Here is a 16,814-nt window from a genome sequence, read left to right as displayed (position 1 = left end):
GTGTGCAGGTAAGTGTTTCATCTTGTCCCAAATTAGCCAGGGCTTTTAGGTCACTTTAGGTCGAGTGAAAGTTTAACTCTCAGTTCTCTGTCAAAGATCTTTGGCCCTGGAGTCCTCACCTGGAGTTTCCCTGGCCTTTCCTGGCAAGACCCTGAGTGACCCAAGTGTCCTCCTGTTCTCCCTGGGTCCCAGCTCCGGTGCCCTGCTGGCCTTCTTTGACAATTGCAGCGTTTGCTGTTCATCTAGCCATTCATTACCCGTCCATCCGTCCATCCATCCATCCATCCATCCAGTGCCAGGCCAGTTGCTGCCGGTTGTGACAGACACATTCATCTCCTTCTTCCTATTTTTTTTTTGAGATGGAATCTTGCTCTGTCGCCCAGGCTGGAGTGCAGTGGCAGGATCTCAGCTCACTGCAACCTCCACCTCCTGGGCTCAAGTGATTCTTCTGCCTCAGCCTCCCGAGTAGCTGGGATTATAGGCGCCCATGACCACACCCAACTAATTTTTGTATGTTTAGTAGAGATAGGGTTTCACCATGTTGGCCAGGCTGGTCTCAAACTCCTGACCTCAAGTGATCTGATCGCCTCACGTCCCGAAATTCTGGGATTACTGGCGTGAGCCACTGTGTCTGACCTCAAATTTTTCATTTCTGAGGGACTCCCCATCTCTGCCATTTCCCACCTCTGCCACCATCTTCCCTCCATGCCAGACCCTAGAATGAAAATGTCATGAAGAGAGCTTTGCTGCATTTGTGTCCTTTTTTTTTTTGAGACGGAGTCTTGCTTTGTCGCCTAGGCTGTGCAATGGCGCGATCTTGGTTCACTGCAGCCTCCACCTCCTGGGTTCAAGCAATTCGACTGCCTCAGCCTCCTGAGTAGCTGGGACTACAGCTGGGCGGCACCATGCCCGGCTAATTGCTGTAGTTTTAGAGAGGAGGTTTCACCATGTTGGCCAGGATAGTCTTGATCTCCTGACCTCATGATCCACCAGATTCGGCCTCCCAAAGTGCTGGGATTACAAGCGTGAGCCACTGCGCGGGGACTGTGTCCTTCTTAAGAGCAAAGCAATGCCAACAACCCCCAAAGCAAAAGCGCTGGAGGGCAATGCTGCCTTTTCAGTTCTCAAAGCCTGCACATTCCTAGGTATGTTGCATAGACTTTCCCTCCAGGAGGTGAGGTTGCTGTAGTAAGGAGTCCTCACTCCTCCTTGGCCAGCTATTCTCTAGCAGTGAATTCCCAAGGCAGACGCGGTGCAAAGCCTGGCCTAGAGGAGAGAAACTCGCAGCCCTCACTGGGATGGCAGCAAGCACTGGTCCATTTCCTCTGCTTCTGAGCCGTGCCAGGGTTGTGTAGGCTGTTTGGAAGAAACAGGCTGTGAGCCCTTTGAATTGCCTAAAGAGGGGGCAAAGCCATCTGTACTCTCAGGTGAGGTGGTTATCTTTTACTTTTTATTTTTTTGAGACAGAGTCTTGCTCTGTCGCTCAGGCTAGAGTGCAGTTGTGCAGTCTCGGCTCACTGCAGCCTCCACATCCTGGGTTCAAACGATTCTTCTGCCTCAGCCTCCCGAGTTGCTGGGATTACAGGTGTGCACCACCATACCTGGCTAATTTTTGTATTTTTAGTAGAGTTTGGTTTTTACCCTGTTGACCAGGCTGGTCTCGCACTACTGACCTCAAGTGATCCACCCTCCTTGGACTCCCAAAGTGCTGGCATTACAGGTGTGAGCCACCGCACCTGGCCAATGCTCTCTGGTGAGGTAATCTAATTCTGGGCTGATCACCTGGAGAGGTGAGGCCCAGGAGGGAAATTAGAAACACAGAAAGAATGTTCAGAATCTATGAGGCTCATTAAATTACACAGAGAAATAGAAATGTGATGTGAACCAGATGTGCATACAGGCTTGGAAAGTTTTTCAGGAACGAGTTTTCCTTTTAAAAAAAGTTATGTATTCATTCTTTGTAAATAGGTAATCCAGGCCAGGCATGATGGCTTATGCCTATAATCCCAGCACTTTGGGAGGCCAAGGTTGGAGGATTGCTTGAGCCCAGGAGTTCAAGACTGGTTTGGGCAACATAGCAAGATCCCATCTCTAAAAAAAAAAAAAAAAAGAATAAAAGACTGGGTATGGTGGCTCACACCTGAAATCAGCACTTTGGGAGGCCAAGGTGGACAGATCACATGAGGCCAGGAGTTTAAGACCAGCCTGGCCAACATAGTGAAACCCTGTCTCTACTAAAAACACAAACATTAGCTGGGCATGGTGGCGGGTGCCCGTAATCCCAGTTACTCGAGACGCTGATGCAGGAGAATTGCTTGAACCTGGGAGGCAGAGGTTGCAATGAGCTGATATCGTGCCATTGCACACCAGCCTGGGCAACAGACCGAGACTCTGTCTCAAAAAAAAAAAAAAAATGCAGGGAGTGGGTGGCGTGCACCTGTAGTCTTAGCTACTCAGGAGGCTGAGGTGGGAGGATCGCTTGAGCCCAGGCATTTGAGGCTGCAGTGAGCTATGACTATGCCACTGTACTCCAGTCTGGGTGACAGAATGAGGGCGTGCCTATTAAAATAAGAAAAAAAAAAGGTAATCCAAGCACATAGCACATATTTTTTTTTTTTTTTTTGAGAGGGAGTCTTGCTCTGTCACCCAGGCTGCAGTGCAGTGGCAAGATCTCTGCTGACTGCAAGCTCCACCGCCTTCTAGTTCACGCCATTCTCCCGCCTCAGCCTCCCTAGAAGCTGGGACTACAGGCGCCCGCCACCACGCCTGGCTAATTTTTTTGTATTTTTAGTAGAGACGGGGTTTCACCGTGTTTGCCAGTATGGTCTCAATCTCCTGACCTCCTGATCCGCCTGCCTCGGCCTCCCAAAGTGCTGGGATTACAGGCGTGAGCTACGGTGCCTGGCCAGCACATTAATTTTTTAAGGTGCCAAAGAGTACATAGCAAAGAATTAGTCTCTTTCCCGCTCCTGTGCCCAAGTCCTTCAGTTTCCCTCTCAGAGACAAAACTGTTACCAACTTAATGTGTGCATCTTTCTTGATATTGCCTCTGAAAATAAGAAGTGCGTGTGTGTGTGTATTTTAAATATATACAAATGGGTATATTATACACACTGTTTTGAACTTTGTTCTTTTCACTTGAGTATATTTTGGAGTCTTTTTTCCTACTAGCAGATGTACTATATGTGTTGGGGCAGATTTAGAGAGCAGGAAAAGTTCATCTTGTTCTCAATAACCCTGAGCTTTGCTTCAGATCAAGCTGCTTCTTACTTCTGCCTCAAAGGTTAGACACTGTCAGCTACAGACAGTGTAGTCCCTGGGTTGCCTGAAGCTGTCCTGCTCAGTGAGACATCCTGCCATGTGACAGGTTTCACTGAAAGGATTGTGTCCTTTGTTCTTACTGAATTCCCACATCTAGAATTCGTTCTCACAGTTTAATATGTGGTAGGAGGACCAGTGTCAGCTCCCCACGTGGCTACTCAATTCTTCTTCCAGGTCTTATAGGTGGGGGAAGGATTTTCTGGGCAGTGTGGGAGGTCATCTCAGATCTCCATCTCCACTTTGTGGAGAGAGCCTGGCAGGGGCTGTGCACCGGCGGTGGCTTCTGTATTACTGAGGTCATGGTGAATCTTTTTCCTGAAGAGGTCTGAAATGGAGAAAGCAGAATGGAACTTGGCCCTTGCTTAACTGGTTAGAGGATCGCTTGAGGTCAGAAGTTCGAGACTAGCTTGGGTAACATAGCGAGACCCTGTCTCTAAAAACAAAACGAAGGCTGGATGCGGTGGCTCATACCTGTAATCCCAACACTTTGGAAGGCGGAGGCAGGCGGATCATCTGAGGTCAGGAGTTCAAGACTAGCCTGACCAACATGGCGAAACCGTGTCTCTACTAAAACTACAAAAAAAATTATCTGGGCATGGTGGCAGGCACCTGTGATCCCAGCTACTGGGGAGACTGAGGCTGAAGAATCACTTGAACCCGGGAGGTGGAGGTTGCAGTAAGCCAAGATCATACCATTGCACTCTAGTCTGGGCAACAAGAACGAAACTCATCTCAAAACAAAAACAAACAAATAACAAAATTGCTGTCTACCATCTTATAGTCAGTTTTCTTATCTGTGTGTGTGCGTGTATACATACATATATATACACACACACACATATATATATATAAAATTTTTTTTTTTTTGAGTGAGAGGCTGGACTGCAGTGGTGCCATCATGGCTCACTGCAGCCTAGAACTCCTGGGCTCACAGGATCCTTCTGCCTGGGCTTCCCAAAGTGCTGGGATTACAGGAGTGAGCCACCATACCCAATCAGTTGGTTATCTGTAGAAGGAGATATATGTACCTTAGACAGTTGCTGTAAAGATCAAATGAGGGCCACACAAAAACTTCTACACAAATGTTCATAGCAGCATCATGAATAATAGCCAAAAAAGTAGAAACAGATGTTTATCAATGGATTAATGGATAAATAAAAGGCGATGTCCAGCCAGAAACGGTGGCCATGCCTGTAATCCCAGCACTTTGGGAGGCCAAGGCAGGCAGATCACTTGAGGCCAGGAGTTCAAGATCAGCCTGGGCAACTTGATGAAACCCCATCTCTACTAAAAATACAAAAATTAGCTAGGCATGGTGGCACATGCCTGTAATTCCAGCTACTTTGGAGGCTGAGGCACGAGAATCACTTGAGCCCGGGAGGTGGAGGTTGCAGTGAGCCAAGATCACATAACTCCACTCCAGTCTGGGAGACAGAATGAGACTCTTCTCAAAAAAAAAAAAAAAAAAAAAGCTATGTCCGTACAATGGAATATTATTTGGCCATAACAAGGAATGAAGTGCCGATACATCCTACAACATGGATGAACTTTGAAAATATTATACTATGTGCAAAAGAAGGTAGTTACCTTCTTGGGTTCAAGCAATTCTCCTGCTGCAGCCTCCCGAGTAGCTGGGACGACAGGCGTCCACCACCATGCCCAGTTAATTTTTGTATTTTTAGCAGAGACGGGGTTTTTACTATATTGGCCAGGCTGGTCTCGAACTCCTGACTTCAGGTAATTCACTAGACTTGGCTTCCCAAAGTGCTGTAATTAGAGGCGTGAGCCACCGCACCTGGCCTAGTAGACAGCAATTTTGAATGCAGCTGTTAGATTCTGCACTCATGCCTTCTCTAATCCATGTCAACACAGTAGAAATAATTGCCTTGACATAACCTGGTGTAGACGTGTCTCTAGGAAGAAACTGTAAAATGAATGGATCATTTTGTGAAATGTCTGCCCTTTCCCCACGTTTCTTTTGCCTCTTTGCCTTTTTCCCCCTTCCTAGTTTTTATTTCTTTATTTTAGGGCGTCAGCCCCCCACCTCTGTGGTTGGGAGGGACTATGCACGTCTACACTCTCGGTGCGGATGAAATAGTGTTTGCGTTCGTTATTTGCATTTGCGCGTTATCTCCCCCAGGAGATGACAGCTCCTCTGCCAGCAACGGGCAAAGGTGGGCTCTGAAGCAGAGGAGGGGAATTATCAGGAAAAACTCATTTTATTGTCCTGTCCTAGGGTTTCACTGATGAAGGCCTCTGGGCCACCCACGTGGGGGGTGGGGGCGGTGAGGATCGCCACCTGCCCGCGGCTCCCCTGCAGCCAAGCCACGCGCGCCGTTGCTAGGGCAACCACCCCGCCAGGCCAGCAGCTGCCGGGAAGCCCCCTAGGGAGCGCGCACCGGCAGGGTTGTGGGGGCGCGGGCCGGCTGCGACGTCAGACCCCCGCCCCTCGGCGCCGGCCGGACCAGCTCCATGCCCAGCTCCACCTCCCTCAGTGGGCAGCCGGCCGGAACCCACGAATCAGAGCAGCCGACACATCGCCCGCTCAGCCAATCGCAGCAGTTGTGTGATCCCGCCACCGCCCCGGACCCTGGAGGTCCGTGCTGAGGCGGCGACCGCGGGAGTCGCTGCTGAGGCGGCCTCGGGTGGTGGTCGGAACGGGGCTCTTCTGCGGGGCCGGTCCGGGCTGGCAGCTGCTGGCGCCTGGCAGTGAGGGCGGGCTCCCGAGTGGCCCCCCACCGAAGGCGGTGGGACTAGCGGCTGAGGCCAGGATGCCGTTCAGGCGGCGCGGCGGCTCCTCTCTCATCCTAGGTAAGAGGGATGCGGCGCTCGGTGCGGCTCCGCTCCCCTCTCATCTCCTCACTCCCGGCCCCGAGGCATCCCTTGGCCCGTTGTCGCCTCCTACCCGCTTCCTCCCGGTTGTCCAATCCCGCCCCCAAGCGCAGAGCCCCGGGTCCGGCCCGTCCGGCCCCTGCTCCCACGCCCCTTCCCCCATCGCCGGCGTTTCCCGGGCTCGGCTTCTCCCCGGCCGCGGGGGCCTCTCCCCTCTGCCCCTTCTCTCCCTCTCGCAGCCCCGGGACCACGTCCTAGCCCCGCAGTCCCCAGGGATGAGACCCTCGTCTCGCTGGGATCGGACATTTGCCCCCACCTGTACCCCGGCTGCGCTTCTCGAGCTCATCGCCGCATCATCCTACCCTTTGTACGTTGTCCTGTCTGCATGGCAGTCGCCCGCCCCCCTCCAGGTGTCCCTGGGTCTTGCCGTTTTGCTCCTAAGTACCTTCCTTTCCCAATTCGCCTCTTCTCCCCTCACTTTGACCACCCACCATCGCGATCTCCTTTTACTTCCCTTACACTTAAACCTCCAGATACTTTCCCACTCTCTGGAATGTCAGATCCATGGTTTTTGTTTTGTTTTTTTTTTTTAAGTGAGAGAGTCTCGCTATGTTGCCCAGGCTGGCCTCGAACTCCTGACCTCAAGCGATCCTTCTGCCTCGCCCTCCAAAGTTTTGGGATTACAGGCGTGAGCCACCGCGCCCGGCTCAGGTCCATAGTGTAATATCTTCATTCGTCCTTACATGAGCTGCACCCCATAACATGTTAACTCCCTTGCGCAGAGTCTAGCACACAGTAGGCCTGGCATATGGTGGGTGGTCACGCATGTTAGCCTCTTCCTCCTTCCAGGACTTTTGTACTTTCCAGATGATGGTAGCAAGAAGTCCATTGTCCACAGGGATTTGACTCTGCCTGAAGAATGGTATGGGAGATGGCAGGAGAAATTGGTGAACTCCAGTAAAGCGATTAAATGGTCACTTACTTACTGCATTCATTAAGAAGAAACAATTCTGCTATCTGTGCCATGCATTGTTTTATGTTAATTGCCTTTGTAAAGGATTCTTAGGCTGCTAGTCCTAGTCCGTGAGCTTTGCAGTATAATTACTCCCCATCCCCTCTCCATCCCCATCTGCAGTGTTTAGGGAACCTTTCTTTTTAGGAAAGAAAGAGCCCCTACCTCCCAGCTAAAATGGCATAGTATATAAGCAATGTTTTGCATGGTTATCTATTAGCTGGATAGTCCAGGGAGCTTCAATGAATTTTCATCTTTTAAGAACCAGAAGGAATCAGGATTTGGATTTCCTGGAATCAGCTGCCGTACAGACCAGATATGCTTAAGAATGAAACTTCTGACAAGTCCTCTAAGAGTGAGAGGAATTATCCACCCCTCTCCCTCCGCCTCTCCAAACACTCGCTCTCGGAGGAAGTAGCGAGTCGATTTTTAAAAAAGAGTAAAATACGTTTGACTTTTTAAAATGATAAAAGCATTGCCATTGGCCCTGTATTATTCTTGCCACCTTTGCTCTGATGGTCTCAAGCTTGGGCAATCAGTCAGCTTTTTCTGCTCCTGGGCTCCCAGGGCAGGCTGGCGAAAATCATGTAACTAAGCTGCTGGGTGCTATTTCTGCACTTCTGGATCCTGGAGATCCTTTGACTTACTCTCTAGATTCCTCTTATGTCCTAAAATCTAAATGGCTGTTTATAGATCTTCACCATTCTTCTCTGACTCTTTGTCCTACTCTTGCCTTCGCTTCACTGCTTATTTTGCCACTTAACTCCACAGAAGAAATCGGTGGGCATCGGCCCTGAACTCTTAAGGAGCTGTCATTTTTGTCTGTGCCTGTCTGTACCTGATTTCTAATATCCTTTCCTTTGATCTCAGAGGAAGAGGGGTCTTCCTTTCTAAAGCTAATCTCTTCCCATATTATTATTTTTTCTGTTGGACGGTATACATCCTCAGGTTTCCATCATTCAGACCAAAACAAAGCTTTTCTTGATGCTTCCCTTTTCTTTTTTTATTCTTCTCAGATGAACGTGGCATTCCTTAGGGTTTCATTTTTGTTCTTTTCTCTAATTTCCTTGTGTGATTACATGTCCTTTCGTGGCTTCAAATAGCACCTGTATATTTATGGTTTTTGAAGACGTCTATTTGGTCCCCATTTCTCTGGAACCTCAGGTTCTAATTTTCATCTGCCTTCTGCATAGCTGTGTGTGGATGCTTGATTACTTCAAATGTGGTTACCTTTTCCTTCCCTTTCTCTCCACCCATAGCCCCCTTCAAGCACATATACAAACATTCCTATTTTAAGATCTTTACTCTGAAAACCTTAAAATCATCTTCATTTCTCCTCACATTAAGTCTAGCGTAGATCCTATTGTTGCTACCTCAGATCTTTTTTTCCCCTCTCTTCATAAGATCTTTTTTTTCCTCTCTCTTCATTGCCAGAAGACTGGTTCAGACCTCGGTTATGCTTTTTCTGAACCTCTGGGTCCTGTAGTTCTACTTCATCCTCCACATTGCTGCTGGAATTGGTTCCATTTCTGAGACATCAATCTGATCATGCTGCTTGTTTTCTTTAAAAATTCTCATCAGCTCCCAAACCCTTAGCATGTTAAGCCAGTGCTTCCAGGCCTTCTGCAGCATGGGCGCATCTCCTTCCTGGGCCCTTTGTGATCCAGAGAAAAAAGCGGTAAAGAAACAGACCATTCACTATAGTACAATCAAGACTTTGACAGAGATGACTACAGGGTGCTCTGGGAGCATCACCCTGGAGTGAGGACATGTTTCTGTCTACAGGCATCTGGGACTTTTTCTGACTACCCTTTCTCCTCAGTTTGGGTTAGGTGACTTTTCTTTGTGTTCCCACAGCACTCTGTACATACTTCCATCTCCATTTTTACCACTTATACCATTTTTACTTTTTTTTTTTTTTTTTTTTTTGAGACACAGTCTTGGTCTGTTGCCCTGGCTGGAGTGCAGTGGTGCCATCTCAGTTCACTGCAACCTCTGTCTCCTGGGTTTGAGCAATTCTTGTACCTCAGCCTTCCAAGTAGCTGGGATTACAGGCTCCTGCCACCACACCCAGCTAATTTTTGTATTTTTAGTAGAGACGGGGTTTCACCATGTTGGACAGACCGGTGTCAAACTCCTGACCTCAAGCAATCCACCCGCCTCAGCCTCCCAAAGTGCTGGGATTACAGGGGTGAGCCACTGTGCCCAGCCCATTTTTACTATTTATTATGTTCTGTTTTCTTATTTTTCTCCCTGACTTGAGAGTGAACTCTTTAAGGAAAAGGGTTGCATCATATCTCATTGTATCTCCAGTTTCTAGCAAATTGCCAGGCACATAGCGCTCAGTAAACTAAGTTTTCAGAAGAGCTGAATCTAGATAAGGAAAGGTAAGGGGAGATGGGCATTTTGGAAGAGAGGGTAACATATAGAAAAGTGTGTCATAGGCTGGGTGCGGTGGCTCATGCCTGTAATCCCACCATTTTGGGAGCCTGAGGCAGGTGGATCAAGACCATCAAGACCTGGGCAACATGGTGAAACCCCATCTCTACTAAAAATACAAAAATTACCCAGGCGTGGTGGCGGGTGCCTGTAATCCCAGCTACTCAGGAGGCTGAAACAGGAGAATGGCTTGAACCTGGGAGGCAGAGGTTACAGTGAGCTGACTCCAGCCTGGGCAAGAGTGAGACTCCATCTCAAAAAAAAAAAAAAAAAAAAATGTGCGATAACCTGGTGTTTTTGGGAAAGAACTGGTAATTTGGAAAGGCTGGAGATTGGGCACGATGAGCGATGAGGCTGGGAAGGTATATAGGAGCCGCTCATGAATGACCTTGTGTGTCCTAACACATAATCCTGATGATAGCGAGGAACCTTTGAAGGATTTCATCCTGGGCAGATCTTACAAAGTCTGGCTTGTTCCCATCTCAGGCTTTGTGTCTTGCTGCATGTGTTGCCTTTTGCCTCAGCCATATAAAATCACCTCCATTAGCTGAACATGCCTAAATGGCTTTATGTTTCTCTTTCTCCATGGAATGCATTTTTCCACTTAGATTATACAGTGGAATAATTTTAGATTTTCCACCTGTAGATTATACAGGCTTCTGGTTACCTCTGCAGTAAAGCTTTCCCACCACATCTGCCTGCAATCCATCTCTCTTCATCTCTACTGTCATTTACTTGTTTATATGTCTTTCTCTACTCTAATGGTAGGGCTTTGAAATCAGGATGGGTTTTGATTCATGTCTGCATCCCCTACTCTGGCAGGTAACATGAATGAGTATTGTGACCAGGTATATTTTGATTATATTTATTTATTTTTCTAGAGATGGGAGTCTTGCTGTGTTGCCCAGGCTGGTCTTGAACTCCTGGCTTCAGGTAACCCTCTGCCTTGACTTCGCAAAGTGTTGGGATTATGGGTGTGAGTCACTGCACCTGGCCCCAGGTGTATTTTCAGAAAAATTACTCTGATCTCTGGTAGCATTGTAGAGAACAGGTTAGAGAAGGGCAAGACTAGGTGCACAAAGACCAATTAAGGCAGTCATTATAGGAATGTAGGTGAAAGATGATGAGGCCAGTGAGGCCAAGAGGTTAGATTTGGGAGTGAATTTGTGGAGTAAGGAGAACTGGTTAGGTGTATAGGTGAGAGGGAGAAGGAAGGGTCAAGGATGACTTACTGAGTTCAAGCTTGTGTGTCTGGGCAATGGTGGTTCTGTTCATCCAGGTAGGAAATGCAGGAAAAGAAACAAATTTTCAGGGAAAAGGAGAAGGCCAATGATAACATCTTGATGCCCAGAAAATAGCCTGAGAGAACAGTTGACCCTGAAGATGGAGATGTATAAGGAGGGTCTGTGCTAGAATTGAAAGTGAAGTCATCAGAAGTAGGAGAGATTGCCTGGTTCAGTGATTTTCAACATAGGCACTACTTAAAAACCACCTGGGGAGCTTTGAAAGCATGAGGATGGGGAATCGAGGCATCCACAGGGATTCTGTATCATTTGGTCTGGTGCAGGTCCAGACCTTGTTACTTTAAAGATGCTTCCCATGAGATAGGTAGCTAGGACTGAGAACTGGGCTGAGAGCCCAAAGAGGGAGTGATAGAACCCTGAAGAATAATAGTAGTAACTCATCCTTTAAATATCAGGATAGCTGAGTGTGGTGGCTCACACCTGTAATCCCAGAGTTTGGGGAGATTGAGGTGGGAGGATTGCTTGTGACCAGGAGTTTCAGACCAGCCTGGGCAACATAGCAAGATCCCCATCTCTACAAAATATGAAAAAATTAGCCAGGTGTGATGGCACATGCCTGTAGTCCCAGCCATGTAGAAGGCTGAGGCAGGAGGATTGCTTGAGCCCAGGAGTTTGAGGCTGCAGTGAGCTATGATCATGCCATTGCTCTCCAGCCTGAGTGACAGAGTGAGACCCTGTCTGTCTGTCTGCTTCTCTTTCTCTCTCTCTCACACACACACACCAGGATAAATCCTGCCTTTGTTGACATAGTTTCTTGTGTACATTTACCTATTAAAGGACTTATCACATTTTATTTCTGCTGGGTCCATTTTTATAACTAAGGAATTCCTTGAAGTCTGAAACCATGCCTTATTTGTCTTTTCATCACTGCCTTGCACAGTACTTGATATATTTTAGAAACTTGATAAAAGTTGGTTGAATAAATCAGTTGATAAGTGATATAAAACAGCTTGAACTCATGATTTTGCAAACTGATCAGTTGTTTCTTTGCTGCTTAACAGGTCGCTGGTCAAATACGCATAAGTCATTCCTGTTTTAAAAACATACAATCTTGCCAGGCACAGTAGCTCACACCTGTAATCCTAGTACTTTGGGAGGCCAAGGCGGGGGGATCACGAGGTCAAGAGATGGAGACCAACCATCCTGGTCAACGTGGTGAAACCTGGTCTCTACTAAAAATATAATAATTAGCTGGGCATGGTGGTGGGTGCCCGTAGTCCCAGCTACTCGGGAGGCTGAGGCAGGAGAATCCCTTGAACCCAGGAGGCGGAGGTCGCAGTGAGCCGAGATTGCGCCACTGCACTCCAGCCTGGCAACAGAGCAAGACTCTGTCTCAAAAAGAAACAAACAAACCCCAAAACAATTTTTATAAATTGGAGTGGATTAAGATAAGTATTATTTGCTCTGTAATGTCTTGGCTTTTAAGGTGGTTAAGCTGTGACAGTTATACAGAGGTTCATTCAGGCTTTGTCTTTAGAAGATACTATTTAAAATATACTTTATTTCATATGATTAAGGTATATTGATCTTGTATCTTTTTAAAACAAATAGCTCTGATTTTAGGCTCATGAACTTTTTAAATTTTTAACTAGAACAAAAACTATCAAGTTGATAAAAGATCTTGAACAGTGGCATAACAATTTCTTTTTAACTAAGAAAATTAAGGAAGTAAGGCATATGCCTTAAGCAAGCCCTATACCTAAATGAATCTCACTGGGATTGGTGATAGGTAGGAAGAAATAAATAATTCCCATATATTTAAGCACTGTTACAGGAAACACCTGTGATTGCTCATCTACTGATATCAGTGTATTTTCTTTTCTTTTTCTTTTTTTTTTTTTTGAGATTGAGTCTTGCTCTGTTGCCCAGGCTGGAGTGCAGTGATACAATCTCGGCTCACTGCAACCTCCATTTCCTGGGTTCAAGAGATTCTCCTGCCTCAGCCTCCCAAGTAGCTGGCATTACAGGCTCCCGCCACCATGCCCAGCTAATTTTTGTATTTTTAGTAGGGACGGGGTTTCACCATGTTGGCCAGGCTGGTCTCGAATGCCTGACCTTAAGTGATTCCCCCACCTAGGCCTTCCAAAGTGCTGAGGCATGAGCCACTGCGCCTGACCTCAGCGTGTTTTCTATTTTCTGATTTCTCAGGGCTTAGATATAAACCATGGAATCTTTTGTGTTCTTTTGTTGTTTATTTTTTCTTAAGATTTTGTCAGCTGTTTCTTTTTTTTTTTTTTTTTTGAGAGGGAGTCTGGCTCTGTCGCCCAGGCTGGAGTGCAGTGGCGGGATCTCAGCTCACTGCAAGCTCCGCCTCCCGGGTTTATGCCATTCTCCTGCCTCAGCCTCCAGAGTAGCTGGGACTACAGGCGCCAGCCACCTCGCCCGGCTAGCTTTTTGTATTTTTTAGTAGAGACGGGGGTTTCACCGTGTTAGCCAGGATGGTCTCGAACTCCTGACCTCGTGATCCGCCCGTCTCGGCCTCCCAAAGTGCTGGGATTACAGGCTTGAGCCACCGTGCCCGGCCAGCTGTTTCTTTTTATAGGATTTGTGGTTGACAGTTCTTTGCTTTTAACATTTGAGAAATGTTGAGAAACTTTTTTCAGATGAGAAACCCAGTCATTAGAATTCATTTTCTTATAGGTAACATCCTCTCTCTCCAACTGCTTTAGAGGTTTTTTCTTTGTCTTTAGTTTTCAGAAGTTAAATTATGATGTGTCTGCACAAATTTCTTTGGGTTTTCTTGTTTGGAGTTCTCTTATTTTCTTGAGCTGCAGATTCATCTTTTTATCACATTTGAGAAGTTTTCAGTCACTTCATAGAATAATTTTTCAGTACTACTCTCTGTCTCCTTTCATTCTGTGACTGAATGTTAGATCTTTTGCTACTGTCTCACAGGATGTGAGGCACTGTTTTCTTTTAATTTTTTTCCAGTCTTATTTTTTTGTCTGTTGTTTAGATTGGGTAATTCTTGTTTCAAGTTTATTAGTTCTTACCTGTGTTATATTCATTCTGCTGTTACGCTAACCCACCGAGTTATTATTTTGGTGGTTTTTCAGTCCTATAATTTTTATTGGGTTCTTTTTTGTCTATTCTACTTCTTTGGTGAGATTTTCTATTTCGTCATTTGTTTAAAGAGTGTATGTAATGGCTTGTTAAAGAATAATGGATACTTTAAAATCTCTGTCAGATCATTCCAACATCTGATTCATCCTGTTGTTGGCATCTGTTAACTGTCTTTTCTCATTCAAATTGTGGTTTTCCTTGTTCTTGCTATGATGAATGACTTTTGATTGTATCTTGGACATTTTGGATATTATGTTAGGAGTTATAGATCATATTTAAACTTTATGTTTTAGTAGACAGTCACCTTAGAAGGAGCATGTAGCTCCCAGCATGCGTTTTGTTTTGTAACAGCTTTATTGAGATATAATTCACATGCCACATGTTAAACCATTTAAAGTATAAAGTTCATTTACTTTTAGTATATTTATATAGTTGTATATCATTACCACAAACAATTTTAGAACATTTTCACTACCCACGAAAAAACCATACCACGCACTCCTTAGCCGTTATCCTCTCCTACTCTTCATCCTCTCCATCCCTAGGCAACCACTAATCTATTTTATGTCTTTATAGGTTTATATTATATAGAATAGAAATATCTATTTTGAATACATCATAAAAACAATCATATATAATATTGTCCTTTATCTCATTTTTAGAGTAATATTTATTATTACCCCATATTTACTAATTTTTTTGTAATTTTTAAGAATTTATAAGTATAAATATAAATTATATTTATTTATAAATAGCGAGCTGCAATTTATTTTTGTAATATTTTTGGTTTCAAAATCCAGTTAAAATTGGCCGTATATAATGAGTTCGGAAGTGTCGTTAAGAATTGGTGTTGCCAGTGCAGTGGCTCATGCCTGTAATTTCAGCACTTTGGGAGGCCAAGGCAGGCAGATTGCTTGAGCCCAGGAGTTCAAGACCAGCCTGGGTAACATGATGAAAGCCCGTCTCTACAAAAAAGCATGAAAATTAGCACGGTGTGGCGGCATACACCTGTAGTACCAGCTACTTGGGAGGCTGAGGCAGGAGGATCTCTTGAACCTGGGAGTGGAGGCGAGATCCTGCCGCTGTACTCCAGCCTAGGCGAGTAAGACCCTGCCTAAAAAAAAAAAAAAAACCAACAACAACAACAACACAAATACATAATATACGTTTAATATGTTCTTAAATATGTATTATATATTTATATGTATATTTTTGTTGGCTTTTTAAATCTATATTTTATAGATTTTTTACATGTATGTATATTATATATTATAAACAATTTATAAGATATGTGCATTAAATATATAAATACAAATTAATATGTTTTAAATATATATTTAATATCTTAATCTGTATTATATTAGCTATATATATATTTTTTGAGATGGAATCTCACTCTGTCACCAGGTTGGAGTGCAGTGGCGCAATCTTGGCTCACTGCAACCTCCGCCTCCCGGGTTCAAGCCATTCTCCTGCCTCAGCCTCCCAAGTAGTTGGAACTACAGGCATGTGCCACCACGCCCAGCTAATTTTTGTGTTTTTAGTAGAGACGGGGTTTCACCGTGTTGGCCAGAATGGTCTCCGTCTCTTGACCTCGTGATCTGCCCACCTCAGCCTACCCTCCCAAAGTGCTGGGATTACAGGTGTGAGCCACCATACCTGACCCTAATATATATATATATATTTATTTATTTTTGAGATGGAGTCTTGCTCTGTTGCCCAGGCTGGAGTATGGTGGCGTGATCTCAGTTCATTACAAGCTCCGCCTTCTGAGTTCACGTGATTCTTCTGCCTCAGCCTCCCAAGTAGCTGGGACTACAGGTGCTTGCCACCACGCCCAGCTAATCTTTTGTATTTTTAGTTGAGCTGGAGTTTCACCATGTTAACCAGGATGGTCTCAATCTCCTGACCTCGTGATCCACCCACCTTGGCCTCCCAAAGTGCTGGGATTACAGGCATGAGCCACCACGCCCAGCCTCCTAATACATATTTTTAAAACGAATTAGTATCAATTTTTTTTTGTTTTAACGTTTGATAGAATTTACCAGTGAAGCCATCTTGTCCTGGTTTTTCTTTGTGGAAAATTTAAAATTACTCTTTCACTTGCTTTAGTTGTTATAGATTTATTCAGATTTTTAATATTTTCTTGAGTTACTATTAATAGTTTGTATCTTTTAGAAATTTGTCCATTTTATCTAGGTTAATTTGTTGGATTACAATTGTTGATGATCACTTTTATTTTTGTAGGGTTGGTAGTTATGTCTCCTTTTCATTACTGATTTTCATAATTTGAGTCTTCTCTCTTTTGTTTTTGGTCAGTCTAGCTAAAAGATTGTTAATTTTTCTGATCTTTTCAAAGAACCAGTTTTTGATTTTGTTGATTTTCTCTGTTCTATTTTCTGTTTTATTTATTTCACTGTAGTCTTTATTATTTTCTTCCTTCTGATGGTTTTGGTCTTGTTTGCTTTTTTTCTTTTCTTTCTTTTTTTTTTTTTTTTGAGACAGAGTCTTGCTCTGTCACCCAGGCTGGAGTGCAGTGGTGCAATCTTGGCTCACTGCAACCTCCGCTTCCCAGGTTCAAGTGATTCTCCTGCCTCAGTCTCCTGAGTAGCTGGGATTACAGGCACCCGCCACCATGCCCAGATAATTTTTGTATTTAGAGACGAGGTGTCACCATGTGGGTCAGGCTGGTCTCAAACTCCTGATCTCAAGTGATCTGCCCGTCTTGGCCTCCCAAAGTGTTGGGATTATAGGGGTGAGCCACTGCACCCGGTCCCCCTTAGGATTCATTCTGATGTCATTTTCTTCATGTAGCCTCTTCTGAGCCCATGGATGTGATCCTT

General features: G+C 45.2%; 1 protein-coding gene across 1 annotated transcript in view; it reads left to right on the top strand.

Annotated features, from left to right (window-relative positions):
* Positions 1-5,881: 5,881 nt before the first annotated feature.
* Positions 5,882-16,814, top strand: part of LOC111530459 (protein-tyrosine sulfotransferase 1) — a 131,481-nt gene continuing 120,548 nt past the window's right edge. The window contains exon 1 of the mRNA XM_023197675.3: positions 5,882-6,132. The gene's annotated coding sequence lies outside the window, so the exon portion shown is untranslated. The remainder of the gene's footprint in view (positions 6,133-16,814) is intronic.

The sequence above is a fragment of the Piliocolobus tephrosceles genome, unplaced genomic scaffold, assembly GCF_002776525.5.
Source record: "Piliocolobus tephrosceles isolate RC106 unplaced genomic scaffold, ASM277652v3 unscaffolded_75, whole genome shotgun sequence".
Classification (NCBI taxonomy): Eukaryota; Metazoa; Chordata; class Mammalia; order Primates; family Cercopithecidae; genus Piliocolobus; species Piliocolobus tephrosceles.
Note: the sequence above shows the minus strand (reverse complement) of the source record. Positions and strands in the feature narration are given on the sequence as shown.